The sequence below is a fragment of the Schistosoma haematobium genome, chromosome ZW (assembly GCF_000699445.3).
Source record: "Schistosoma haematobium chromosome ZW, whole genome shotgun sequence".
Lineage (NCBI taxonomy): Eukaryota > Metazoa > Platyhelminthes > Trematoda > Strigeidida > Schistosomatidae > Schistosoma > Schistosoma haematobium.
Window position 1 is genome coordinate 16,279,872 of NC_067195.1, and position 15,913 is coordinate 16,295,784.

Genomic DNA, 15,913 nt, shown 5'->3' on the forward strand with positions numbered 1-15,913 from the left:
AGTATTTGAAAACGTGACTGCTGAAATCTTTGAGAAAACGTGTTTGGTGGAAGGTGGCAGTGCAACATATCAGTAGTCTAAATGTCAAGTATTCGTAAACAGGTTTCAACACCATGAGATCGATCGTTGTGAGGTTGTGGGTAGGTACTGCTGAACAGTTTCATACACCAACAAAACATCGATCCAAGGCGTTTTCGTTCTCACTGAGTGTCTAATTGAGATTAATGTGTGGTGTAATCTATGAGAGATTTCACTTCATGTACTCAAATGTAGGAATTACAATTAACATCATCTTACATTAAACTATAATTATCCTCTGAATAAATGCAATCGCATACAACAATGACGTCATTTCTGTGTGAAAATAGACACAAATTCAATAATATCAGACACACACGCACGCACATACACAAAGTCATTGTTCAGTTTTGGCATGCAGTTGTAAATGATCAAGAAATGTGAATCTTCATCCATATTATGCGATTCACAATTACACAAAATAAAGCTCACAAGTAAAGAGTCCTATTCACATGCAATTTATTGGGTGAATAACAAAAACAACCACTAACAATGACTAAGTAACTACTATTCAGGCATGATTACTGACGTCATGAATCAGAAGTGATACGTTAGCATTGTTATTGATAATTCTGACACATATTCACGTGCATCGGTTGTTTTTGTCCCATTGATTAGATTATTAATCTTAACAATCAACAGAGACATTTCCATTACCAATAAATGTGCAATCCTCATCAGCATGAAAAACGATTTTACGAAGAAGAAGAAGAAGAAGAATGATGATGATGATGATGATGATGAAATTCTGCACGAAACATTTGAGGAAATCAAACTAATTCGTAGTCGATTTCCACTTCAAAATGTAGGCGGAATTATTGGATGATTCAACACACAGTTTATTACCAATACTTTCAACCACATCATTATTGGTTGATTGCCTTAGTCTGCATTACATACAACGTCGTCATACTGATGTACTGTCACTCTGAAAACTGTTTATTTCACCGAATTTACACATCGTTTAAACCTATGGCACATGAATAATCAGTATGAACAAATGGTCGATATTTTACTGTTGGTTGTCATAAGAAATAATAATGAAATACACGAGTCGAAGCACCCTACTCCACTATGTTCAAAACACACACGCCATCCACACAACCTCCACATTTTATCACTATCGATAATTACAAGTGGCATTAACCAGACTGTGATATCTTAATCGTGATGTATGACAGCATTTTCCAGACTCTTTACTCGCTTACCAAAACAACCGTGATTCTCCTCAATTTTATTCATCTACGACGTCACTTGTAACTACTTGATTGAAACACGTGTTTCCTCGTGGTGTGTGTAACACACCACATAATTACGGCTATTTGAACACGCGACAATCGGTTTGATGAATAAATGTCATGAACATCATGAGATCATCGTGAATCAAGAGGTAAATTCTGCATCTCCGAATCACTGATTATCGGAATGAAGAAAGTGTGTATGAAGAGCGACTTCTAACTACGTGTCGACACAACGTCAAAATCTGTACAGTTCACAAATTATGCATTCACATAAACACTCATGCTCACATACATATACGTCCTTGTTCGTAAGTGTTTGAAATGTGTTCATCACGATAGACAGGACAGAATTTCCATAGGACGATTTTAGTACGGACACGTGCTTTACGCATTCACTCGATATACATATTCTCGAATCAAGTTCTGTAGAATGGATGGATGGATGGATGGATGGATGGATGGATGGATGGATAGATGGATGTGATAATAGCGACATTCTGAACAACGGAATGAGTAAATCTCTAGACTCAACTACTCAACAGATAACGTGTTGACGTTTGAAGTGACAGGTACTGGGTTCGAATCACAGTGTGAAAATCAAAACACTGCAATTCAGAAACATCCATCTGACCACAATTCACTTATTCTACTGTAGTCACAGATTGTTTGAAGTGAGGTACTAGCAGTTGTTTCATAGATAGTCAGGATAATGGAGAATGGATGTGTCGGTTATTAAATTTCATTTTAATGTTTGTGTTCTAGTAACAACCAAGGTGTTATCAATCACTGACATGAGTGATGTTAATACATACCATTGAACAATATGAGTGCCTTGATTTTACACTTATTTATTTTCAAGTGTTTTTTGTCGAATGAATATTATTCGATTTTGTTCTTTTATGTAACTGTGTTTGTTGATTCACTTTGTAGCTTTAAATCTTCGATATTATATATTTTGTCTTGGTAATGATTTATAGTCCAACTACAGGGTGCCTCAGTGATATAAATTTATTTACACTTTGGTTTGTCTATATTGGTAATCGAGAGAACCGTTTTGTTATTTATATAGCATTAATGTAATTGTTAACTTAATTCTACTCATTTTCATCATACTCAATTAGCTTGATAGCATTTTCTTTCAGTTCATGGCACTATTTTTACTTGAAAACATTATCTGAGCTCTTTGTAAGCAATGATGGATAGTGGCTAGCAGTGGAATCCAGGACGCGCGTTTCGTCCTATTTGGGACCCGTCAGCTGGATGTACCTGCGTCTCAGATAGTTGATGTTCACACTGGGACTCTAACCCCTGAGTCCCGATAGCCACTTGCTTGTGTATAACGCGATGGCGTTTGAAGTGAGTGGTACTGGGTTGGAGTCACAGAGTGAACATCAACTCTGAGTTGCAGGTAAATCTAGCCGACGAGTCCCAAATAGGACGAAACGCGCGTCCTGGATTCCACTGCTAGCCACTAACCATGACTGCTCACAAATAGCTTGTGAAATAAGGTATTATCGAGGCATACGCACAGTATGGAGATATGCCAATAACAGACTGATCAATTGCAGTCTTAAACCTCAATGGGAAGATACAAGCCAAACAATGCCAAGTGAATTATCTGAGCTCTTTGGTAAGTGATCTTCTGTTGGAACTATAAAAACAATGAAAATTTAATTGTTTTTCTTGGTCACAGTTCGTATCATTTACATTTGGTTTTGGCAAATGATGATTGAATAGTTACTTAGGAATTAATGAAGAATATTTTGGTAAAAGTATAATATGTTGACTACTTTAGACCATTTATCTGCTACTCAAAATACCGTATTTAGTTATTAAAAGATTTATAAAAAAATAATGAAATTACAATTGATCACCATTTTTGGCGAAGATTAAGAATTAACAGTTATTTCATGGTTAAGAATTATGGTTAGGGTTAAGAAATCTAAGGTTAGGAGAGTTATAAAGTTTAGGTTAGAGTAGAGAATACTTTTTAGGCATACAAATACACTCGACTATGCGTTGGATCATATGAAATACGTTCAATTATTAATTAGCTTTCCAGATACTATCTACTTCCTGAGCATTTATGATTTTCAGCTTACATATCGTGTTACATTCATTGTGTGGTTGTACCTCAGATCTGTTTATCAGTTTCATGCATCTTAAAAACTAAATATAGACAATTCTTACTTAGCTTCTAATTAGATACGAGTTATCAGTCTTCGTATTTGTTTTTTGCGTAAAATTCCAAGAGGCGATATCATAAATCTGATTCGTATGTTACGGTAACATAATTTCACCATTATTATTAACTGATTATATGGAATTAATAGAGCTACATCAATCTTTAAATTCGTCAGTGACTTACTTACCTGAAGCCTGTTGTAGCAAATCCATTAAAAAACGTGAATTAAGTGGCTTCAGGATTTGTATATTAGTTACCTACCTTTTGCTTAAAGCTTATGATTGATTCTTTTAAGGACATTGTTCATCTGATAACACTGACCATTTTCACACACTTGGGTATTATTTTTATAAATATGATATTTATTAATCACGATTTTAACAATATTTGGCGTTCATGAGTAGAGAATATATGATTTGAAACAATTTAGTTCAGCTTATAGATAAATTTTACGACACTAAAGTTACTTTAATAGTTGGCTATACCAAAGTGTACGTAAAAAGAAAAGTTCAGAAAAATATGTCATATGATTCGACACCGATCTCATTTATTACCTATTCGTTATGAAGCAATTTTTAAAGATAAACCATAATACTGTACTCATGAAATTTTCGTTAAGTTGTTTAATAATGTATATTTTAATTATTATTCTTGAAATTCATCTGTATGAAAACGACAACTTCGTTTCACTCAGCCTAAAGGAAATCTGATTCTATCGATTTTAATTTCCTGCACATTTTTCAACTATTAATGAATGATTTATTGTTAATTCACAAATTGAGATCATGAATGGATCAATATCAGACCACCATTGAAAATCTGGAAGCAGTGAACGGCCTTTTCCTTCTAGTATGGGTTCGAATCCCGTGTGCAGGTTCGTAGATGCACACTGCTCAGGAGTCCCATACTAGGACGAGACGGCCTTCCACTCCTTCCATATTTTCAATGATTGTCTAACATGGATCCATTCATAATCTCAATCAAAACTCAACAATCTTCACAGCCTTATAACTGATCACTCACAAATTGGTTAACTTCAATAAATAAAAAAGAACGAAACACTTTGAACAGTACACTCATTATGTCAGAAAAAATATATAATATTTCATGAATACTTATTATATGTTGACCAGTCTATAAAACTTTCTAACTGTTTACTAATAATAATGTTAGAATTAGAATTACGTTCAAGAATTCTTACTTTACTGATGAAATTTCATAATAAATTTGTGAAAAAAAGAAAGTATTTCAGTTAAAAATGATACAGTCTCAGGTTTTGTGAACCATGATGGTGTGATCAACAAAATGTAATTTACAAAGTATGGTTTACTATCGGAATCTAACCTTAAAATGAAGATTTAGCATAGAAACTAAACGAAATCAAAATAGATATTAGTAAATTTGTTTAATAATAACTGAACAAAGAAATTATTACACGTGAAATCTATCTTATTATACTTTTACCATTATTTCACTTCATTAATGAAATTCCAAAATAAATTTCTAAAAAAACAAAAAAAAACAAAACTGTACAGTAAGAGGTGTAGTTGTGTTTAAAAGTGTTCATTCACATAGTTAACAACAATGACTCTGATACTAGTACAACAATTATAACTGTATGTTTATTTTATTCATTAGTATACATGCTCATAAACAAATTCACAAAACACATAAGTGTACATCAAAAAAAAAAAATTAAAACATAATAAAAACCCTATATAAGTAGTGTGACATCATTTGATTATAATAAAATATAGAACACAATTACTGAATATAACTATTCAGGTAAAAAAAAGGTAACGACAAAGTTTATAAATGTATACATTTATATCCCAATAATTCAATTCATAGGGCTTGAGAATATTGAGCTAAAAAGTCAATTGTCATTTATTTAAAAAAAAAGCGGAAAGCCAAAAACAGTCATGGGAGAAAGCCGAAACACAAAAATTTTCATTTCAGTCAGTTTAGCAATAGCGATATGCTTTACAGTGGTAGCAATTGCTGAAGATAAAACCCTTACAGGTGAGTGTTATATTATTATGAAGTGTTTTTTTTTTTAATAATTTCAATGAATTAAATTGTACTGAGAAAAGGGTAACATACTAGTAGTTGTATTGTTTTCATTTAAAGTCGTTTTTTAAAACTAGGCTAGGTTTTAAAATTTTCACAGTTAGATTCACAGACCAAATCTCTAATGAAAACCTTGGAGCACTAAAACACAGTTTCGTCTTAATCTGTAACATATCGACAGTGCTTATCCACAGCTACTCACTTGGGAATCGAACCCAGGACGTTCAGTCTCCAGTAAAACATAATGAATGGTTTTCTGCAAAGTTGAATAAATAAGAAATATCGAGATAATTCTCTGAGTAAGTGCTTCAGCAAAGCTTAACTATAAACCTCACAAATAACCAAAGAACTGTTTACTGTCTCAGTAGTTGTTATGTCGATAAATAATTTATTCCATTTGAATCATATTGAGTTTCTGTAACACTATTTTCTTTTGTATGTTAGGATTATATAATTTAGAATCTCATTAACCGAATAATTATTCAAATCACTGGTTTAACTAAAGCATCGTACAGATTGTTTAGTTAATGCGATACAAGTTAAAAGTAATTGCTTTAATAGTAATTAATATGTATTCGAACAACATACTGTAGAAAGAGACTACCATTAAAGTGCGTGAACCTCGTTAACCAGAATATATTCCATTTGTTATGAATTGAACTAATTTAGAAGCTCACTTTCATCATTAAATGATGAGATGCATTTTAAAACTTGAATCTAATTCAAAATTAAAACGTTTATTGTTATGCATAAACATCAATGCAATATTTTAGGCGGTTACATGATTAGTGATTTATTGAAATATTTTATAGTATATGCTAAAATAAGAGAATTCTATTTTGATGTCATATTTGTTTTAATAAACGGTGTAGTGCAGAAATAAAACGAATATCAGGAATAAGGAAGCATAAATATCCTATGAAATTACTTTGTTCTCAATATTTCTAATTTGTAAAATGAAAACGATCATCTTATAGTGTTTCACGGCTAAACAAAAATGTGTTAGTTTAACCACCATTTCGATAGATCAAATTTGAAACTGAATACCTGCAATATTGTGCATAGTAACTTATTAATAAGTTGTCAGGTTTATTGATATTGTTATGTGAAATCATGTTTGTCACCACAATGACACATTTCCTATTTCACAACAAGTTTGTTAGCTCATAGTAAACAGGAATTAGTTTCAAACGATATTAGGTTCAAAGTTCACAATATCTTTTCATCATGAAGTTTCAATCTCTTCATAATACTTTAAATAGTTGCAAGTTCTAACAGTATTCGGTGTTAATTATCACCATTTAATAATACAATAACATAATAGCGAATCATAGTAACAATAATTTTCCGCTAGTCAAATATTAATTGCAGAAATTAATGATAAGGTGAATTAGTCATTAACAGAATTCCTATGCAAGACAAACATCTTTACAATAAACAGATTTACAAAATATTAAGATCAAAATAAATTCTCATTTGTTTGATCTCGATTTCTGATGTGTCGGAATTGGAAACAACGTGTAAATTCTATAAAATAAATATTTTATAGAAAAGCGATGCATTTATATGGTGACATATGTTGTAAGACACCTTAAAATAACCATAATAATGAACGTGAGACTAATGAAAATAAGTTAAGTTGAATCATAAATTATTGTGCTAAGTTTTTTAAAAAGGATATTTGATTATAATTTATTTTGATGGTTTGTGACAAATTTAACAATTCCATTAGCATAACACAAGATGTGATGACAATTTCACTAATTTATTAATCAGAAAACGAAACATCATGATCAATATGTGTAAACTCGAGTCACTCAAATTCTTCAATGGTATGTATTAACATCACTCATGTCAGTGATTGATAACACCTTGGTTGTTACTAGAACACAAACATTAAAATGAAATTTAATAACCGACACATCCATTCTCCATTATCCTGACTATCTATGAAACAACTGCTAGTACCTCACTTCAAACAATCTGTGACTACAGTAGAATAAGTGAATTGTGGTCAGATGGATGTTTCTGAATTGCAGTGTTTTGATTTTCACACTGTGATTCGAACCCAGTACCTGTCACTTCAAACGTCAACACGTTATCTGTTGAGTAGTTGAGTCTAGAGATTTACTCATTCCGTTGTTCAGAATGTCGCTATTATCACATCCATCTATCCATCCATCCATCCATCCATCCATCCATCCATCCATCCATCCATTCTACAGAACTTGATTCGAGAATATGTATATCGAGTGAATGCGTAAAGCACGTGTCCGTACTAAAATCGTCCTATGGAAATTCTGTCCTGTCTATCGTGATGAACACATTTCAAACACTTACGAACAAGGACGTATATGTATGTGAGCATGAGTGTTTATGTGAATGCATAATTTGTGAACTGTACAGATTTTGACGTTGTGTCGACACGTAGTTAGAAGTCGCTCTTCATACACACTTTCTTCATTCCGATAATCAGTGATTCGGAGATGCAGAATTTACCTCTTGATTCACGATGATCTCATGATGTTCATGACATTTATTCATCAAACCGATTGTCGCGTGTTCAAATAGCCGTAATTATGTGGTGTGTTACACACACCACGAGGAAACACGTGTTTCAATCAAGTAGTTACAAGTGACGTCGTAGATGAATAAAATTGAGGAGAATCACGGTTGTTTTGGTAAGCGAGTAAAGAGTCTGGAAAATGCTGTCATACATCACGATTAAGATATCACAGTCTGGTTAATGCCACTTGTAATTATCGATAGTGATAAAATGTGGAGGTTGTGTGGATGGCGTGTGTGTTTTGAACATAGTGGAGTAGGGTGCTTCGACTCGTGTATTTCATTATTATTTCTTATGACAACCAACAGTAAAATATCGACCATTTGTTCATACTGATTATTCATGTGCCATAGGTTTAAACGATGTGTAAATTCGGTGAAATAAACAGTTTTCAGAGTGACAGTACATCAGTATGACGACGTTGTATGTAATGCAGACTAAGGCAATCAACCAATAATGATGTGGTTGAAAGTATTGGTAATAAACTGTGTGTTGAATCATCCAATAATTCCGCCTACATTTTGAAGTGGAAATCGACTACGAATTAGTTTGATTTCCTCAAATGTTTCGTGCAGAATTTCATCATCATCATCATCATCAACATCATTCTTCTTCTTCGTAAAATCGTTTTTCATGCTGATGAGGATTGCACATTTATTGGTAATGGAAATGTCTCTGTTGATTGTTGAGATTAATAATCTAATCAATGGGACAAAAACAACCGATGCACGTGAATATGTGTCAGAATTATCAATAACAATGCTAACGTATCACTTCTGATTCATGACGTCAGTAATCATGCCTGAATAGTAGTTACTTAGTCATTGTTAGTGGTTGTTTTTGTTATTCACCCAATAAATTGCATGTGAATAGGACTCTTTACTTGTGAGCTTTATTTTGTGTAATTGTGAATCGCATAATATGGATGAAGATTCACATTTCTTGATCATTTACAACTGCATGCCAAAACTGAACAATGACTTTGTGTATGTGCGTGCGTGTGTGTCTGATATTATTGAATTTGTGTCTATTTTCACACAGAAATGACGTCATTGTTGTATGCGATTGCATTTATTCAGAGGATAATTATAGTTTAATGTAAGATGATGTTAATTGTAATTCCTACATTTGAGTACATGAAGTGAAATCTCTCATAGATTACACCACACATTAATCTCAATTAGACACTCAGTGAGAACGAAAACGCCTTGGATCGATGTTTTGTTGGTGTATGAAACTGTTCAGCAGTACCTACCCACAACCTCACAACGATCGATCTCATGGTGTTGAAACCTGTTTACGAATACTTGACATTTAGACTACTGATATGTTGCACTGCCACCTTCCACCAAACACGTTTTCTCAAAGATTTCAGCAGTCACGTTTTCAAATACTTCCTCTACAGTATCTATTCTACATGTGACGATAGTCGGAATAATTTTCCTTTGGAAATGTTGTGCATCTTTCAGGATGTAGTTTTCTCTCCACTTCCTATCGACAAACCTGGAATGAAAGTCATCTCTCATAATCATACTGCACTAGTGAACTGCTTCTTCCTTCATCATATCAGTAGTACACATTATTCACATCTAATATACAGACAGGGTAATTAAACTTCCTCTTTCTCATCAACAAAACTCAACTTTGGAACTTGTATGATAACCATCACAATCTGGTAACAAAAATGTTTAGATGGAACCAGCTGTCATTCCTTATAGTAGAACATCAAGGAAACGAAATTCCAATCTCTCCTCTGACTTCGGTGTGTACAAACGTGACCCGAAACATCTAGTGAGCAGCAACTAGAATGTCACTGAGGTTGGTGATTTCGGCACAGATAACGATATGATGAATTGTGGTGATGTGTAATCTGGTACTCATGATTATGAAAAATATATCATGATTGATGAATACTTTATCACCGATTCACCTATTTTATGTTGACTGCATTCACCTCCAGCTGAAATTAAAACATCAATTGTTCTCGGATTGTCAGCGTGCCGTTTCAAGCGACATGTACTTAATTATAGTGAAGGGGTTTATTTGATGATACGCTTTTGCTGTGTTCAGAACATTCACACACTTCCATTTGTCCAGTGGAATTCCTGATTGATATGTGTCATTCACTGAATAAAAGCAGGATCGTGCACGAATTTCTAAAATAATTTCAAGATTGACATGATTTGTGTTATTCATCTAACGGAATCCATATATGACACCATATTTTATAATTAGCAGCAAACATGCTGATCATATGAGCACATACTGACCTCATTTTTAAAACATTTCTCATTGTTCTGTGAATAGTGAAAAGAATATTCACCGTACAAAAGAGTGGTGATTGAATGCTAAACTAGATAATGAAAATAACATGTGATTGGCAGTGTTTAAGTGAATTTCTGGTATGGAAGTGAACTGTTTTCAAGGTTAAATTCCAGTGGATTTAAATGACTGAAGTCACTCATCAAGTTAATGAATAAACTGGTGAGAATTTAACAAAGAAAATTTTCTTTCCAACGAAGCTGGTTACTCAATTTTTACGATCGTATTTATAAATGTTTTGTAAACTTATAAGTGTTAAGAAGAGTAGAAGGAATTTACATTATTTAGTTTTCTGTATCGCAAGTATCCAATGCAGGTTGCATATTTCTAACCGACAACCTATTTTCATTGTCCTATTCTCCTCATATCTCTACGCCGATCTTCAACGCTCAATGAATACTTGAGATCTCAGAACACTTCACAATGTAAACGCTTTCTATCCTTCTGTACACACATATATTTTTAAGATCACAATGTATGCGTTTGTATGGCCTAAATAAATGATTTAGTTGAGAAGAATACTTTCTTCCCAAATTTCCTTTGTTCTGTTGGGTTTATTCGAATATATGTTAGTTTGAAATACACTAGTTATCTTTTATTGCCTAATTCCACAATATACGTACTATTTATTCATGTTGATGTTCAGTTTGTTTTTTTATTGAATTAATTAATCAGTAAAACGTTTCTTCTAATTCCTCGTCAGTGTATTGTTACCACGTTTTCCTAGTACACTTGGAAATGCTCATTTTTTTCGTTTACTGTTATAAGCCGAACATAAATCAAGTTCGTTGAAAGCATTTCAAGCATTCTACTTCCTCGCTCTCATCGCTTTCATTGTGGCGCTCGTACTATATGCAGTGACTATTTTCACAGAAACTCGAAAAATCTTGAGCATTGGATTTTTTGTCGCGATTGTAATAGGATGTAAGTGATTTTTACAGTTATTGTTATAACAGTCTACGATGCTATTGTAGCGATGACATGTCTTTCGAGACAATTGTGTTGTTTGTGGATTGATAATAAGTTTTCATTATTGCATTTACTTTGTTTCTCTAGTGACCGACTCTACTCATTAGACAGAAAAACATATGAGTGTTGTATTTTAATGACATCGGTGAATTAATAATAAGGACTAAATATTTCTGACAGGTTCTTTTAGAATAATACAACTGTACATTTGTAGTAAGTGAAAAATTTTACAGTATGATTATACAGACTAGTTGATCGTTGCTAGTCCTATGACGAACAGAAAAGTAAATGAAGAACGTAACTTTCCCACCAACTGATCAAACAAATCCATTTATTTCCATCAGAAATGGATGGTGACAAGCAGTGAAATCCAGGATGCACGTTTCGTCAGCTGGATGTTCCAGCAGCCGAATTCATGTTCACTCCTAAACTCGAACCAAGTGCCTTCCAGCTCAATCACGATCACGTTAGCCATTGAGCTGCTGAGTTCTGGATTCCACTGCTAACCACCACCCATCTCTTCTTAAACTGCTTGTGACTTACTGTTAGTATCAAGACAATGCACACAGAATGCACGTACTCTAAAAGAGACTGATCAGTTGTAGTCCTAAACATCGATGACGACATCCAAACAACCAATATATATATATATATATATATGCGTTAAAATTGTTATTCGAAATTCAGAAACAGACCATATTGTTAGACGGAGTTCTGGAATTTCCACATTTGAAACTATCATTCTTCAATATTATAGATTTTAATGACCATACCTATGTAGTTGTCGCTAGTTATAGTAAGCATTTATAAAAATCGTCTACTACGCCATCAGAATCAAATGAATCTTTATCACATGCATTGCTTCTTCACATGGCGAAATTACACCCTTTCAGATAACAAATAACCCACTTCATCGCCACTGTATCATTTTTATACACGGCTGCATAATTTCAAGCGAAGCCAGAACACTCACTGACATCCAGTATAGAATAGCAGAGACAAATCAACCGAATTCTTCAGATTATCGACGAACTCAATGTCACTTTCAAGATTGATAATATTCACATTGTTTGTAGAGTACAAGAAAATTAGAGTATAAATAATGTATTATGAAGACTTATAACTAACACTTTACAAAAGATAACGATGAATCCACTAGTCTTTTGAAATACTAAGAGTTCCTCTCTATATCTGATACTATCATTCATAATCATTTAGATATTTTCTGCAAAGTATAACTCAAGAAAAGTAGCTCGCCTGTTATAGTTAGTACTGATTAGTGAGGATTGTAAACTAGTTAACTACTTAACGATAAATTGTTGCAATATTCTGTTTTTTGTTCAGGTATATGCTGTATTATCAGCGTGATTATGTTTTATCAAAACTATTCCAGCTCTCACATGAGTGTTCGGCCACATTCCAGCTCATGGTTACTCGGCGTTATTTTGGCTTCGTTTCAGCTTGTTGTATTCGTATTCATGTATATTTTCTACTGAGAAGTGACTGGTTTTCATATTTACAAATCATGAATGTTATGAAGATGGAACATTATTTACCTAGTATTAAACTTAATTAAATGAACAAGTTGATAAAACTCCAGGTTTTTCACATAATTTTATTTTGATAAATCATGAACTTCACGAATGAAGTAAACAAAAATATTTCATGAATGTTTTTGAAGTAAATCGTTTTATTAATCTCAAGTTTTACTTCGATTAAATTTGTGAGATCAGTTGTAACAGACTGAGTTAACTAAAATATGACGTTGGGCAATCAATCATTCACTAATAATAACTCAACAAAAGGTGAATATCGAGTCAAACATATAAACCTTTATAGAATATCCGTAACAGGAATATTTCACAAGGAACAATCGAAGAATAAGTGTCCCATAAGAAATCAGTTTATCTTACTGCAATGTGTTCATGTGTGTATCATAAGAATGTTATTTAACGGATTTGGTATCATGAGAATACTGTAGTTCTCTTCGAAAGATGGAAGTAGTTTTTTCATAAATGATAAATCACTAACGGAAAATTTTGTTCTAAAAGAATGAAAGATATTAAGAATTCTTATAAATTAGAAGTGTTCCTGTGTTCTTAATCAGTATTCACTGAACAGCGATATACACATTTATCCACTACAGTTCATGCTGTTTAAGTCTTCCACGAAGATACCAAATTCAAATTCATTTCCATAACACTATATTCGATGATCCATTTTGTGGCGTACTAGTTAAATTAAGGTTAAATTCAACTATGGATGAATGAATTCCAAGTGAAATACGTACTTGATTCACACACTGTTACTCAGTAGTAACAGCTTGAGCACTAAAATCCTAGTAGAATATTGGACGTCATTAGTAAATCAGTTTCTGTATATAAATTTGTCCTAATCTCACCGATGTCTAGGTTTCGCAACATTAACTCACAGAGGATGAGATTTGTGACTGACATCAAACTACATGGGGGCTAATAGTCGAAAAAATATATTCAGATAGAAACACATATTGGTAAGTTATCGTCTGAGGATGCTGTGTCAAATTGTGTTCAGAAGGGATATTCATAAAACGAATGCCTTTGAATTCAGTACAGAAGTGCTCAAGAGGTGATGGTTACCGAATTTCAATATTATGACTTCAGTTTTATTCTCTCTGAAGATCTCACAATCATATTTAAGTAAAATGATAGCTTCGCTCTATCAAATTGTGTTGAGGAGATTCGTAATAATTAAACTGAAAATAATAGTGTTCAGGAATCTATGAACGGATAGTATCATAGCAATTAGGCCCCGAGTTATTTTCAGACATCAAGGAGGAAAAATCAGTTGAAAACCTGAGACTTTTACAAATATGATTGTCTCTCCTTACCGTTCGAGAATCGTTATAATATAACAGATTAATAATATTGCTACTAATTTGGTGAATGCATGTGTTTAACAATCACGTATTAATTAATCATTTCATCTGTATATTCAGCTGAACCATTTCGGTGAGGTTGGTGTGAGACATGAAATAGATGAGTAGATTACAAGTATCTGGTCATGAATACCTTCGGTACGTCGTTTGACTGTTGTCAGACAAGCGAATGTGTAGTGTTAAGACTAGAAGTAGAATACCAAATAGGAGAGAAGTCACGCGGGGAGATTATGGTGTGTGAGAATCATGTACCTTACGCTTAGCTATGGTCTGCCTCAATGCACTATGTTCACTGCAAGAAGAGGGAGGTGGGGAAAATGTACAGTAGTCAGGCTAAGACAAAGTGCCAGTCTAAATGATCTGACCATTAGGATGCAGAATATGGGTGATGGTAGGCTTTCTGGTCAGTGTAATAATGTATCGATAACTATGACCATTCAAATTATGCTGAGATGTGTTACAATACAACGGTATATTCAGAAAGAGATTTTGCGGAATTGATTACAAATTAGTAATGCATATTAATGTTCCAAAATGAGTAGTTTTGCGATGAAATAGATAAGTTGATGCTAACTAAAAGCGGAAGGTCATGGTTGTATTGTTTGAATGTTGTGAAAAGTTGGTATATCAGTGGCATCAAAAAGTTTAGTAGAGCCATGGCTTAGTTTCTAATTGACAGACAACTTGAAACACTTAAAGATGATGAAAAAGCATAGAAATTCAAGGCTGATTAGGTTTTTCTAAACCATAGCTACTAAACACTGAAAATGTAAATTACATATTGGAAACAAAGTAGTTATCAGTTGCTTTTTATTCTGATAATAATGATTTTCACCATTCTTGTGACTTTTGCTCCAGTAAAAAAATGGATGGAAATTCGATTATAATCTAAGCTCTTTATTACTTTGTTTCTTCATTAATATCATTCCATATAATTATTTTACGTTCATATATATTTTAAGTTATATCATTTTTTTATTGCTACACAAATCGACTCTCCGATTTTCTCCTCTGGCTATGATATTTATTTTAAAGCCTAAATATATAACAAACTGATACTAGCAGGAAGTTAATTAGAAATCAAAGAGCATTGGAATCCTTTCGCTTTAGGTCAAGAATGCTTGTTGATTACCGAGTATAACCGGCACATGAGCTCACACTAAAACGTTACAAGCCCTGTGGTAAGAACAATACCACTAAACTGTTAAGTTAGATTTTACCATGCCTTAAACCCTACTTAGATGGATTTCCAATATAACGCCATCCTCAGTCAATGTCAACTAACTGGTCGGTCGGCGACCTCCGAAAAACACCTTATATTGATAACTATCATGTGCTTACTAGTGAAAGGAAATTTTCGTAGTTCTAGTGGAAAACCGTAACCAGTATCAGTCAGTCAGCTACAATATAGGACCAGGCACATATATGCATCAGTTCAAGTTGCCATAATTCCGCATAGAACCCCTCTAGAGCTACTGCCGGTCCCAAGCCCGGATAAATGAGGAGGGTTGGGCATGGGGTTAGCGACCCCATCCCGTAGAAAAATAAATCGCTAAAAAAGTGCT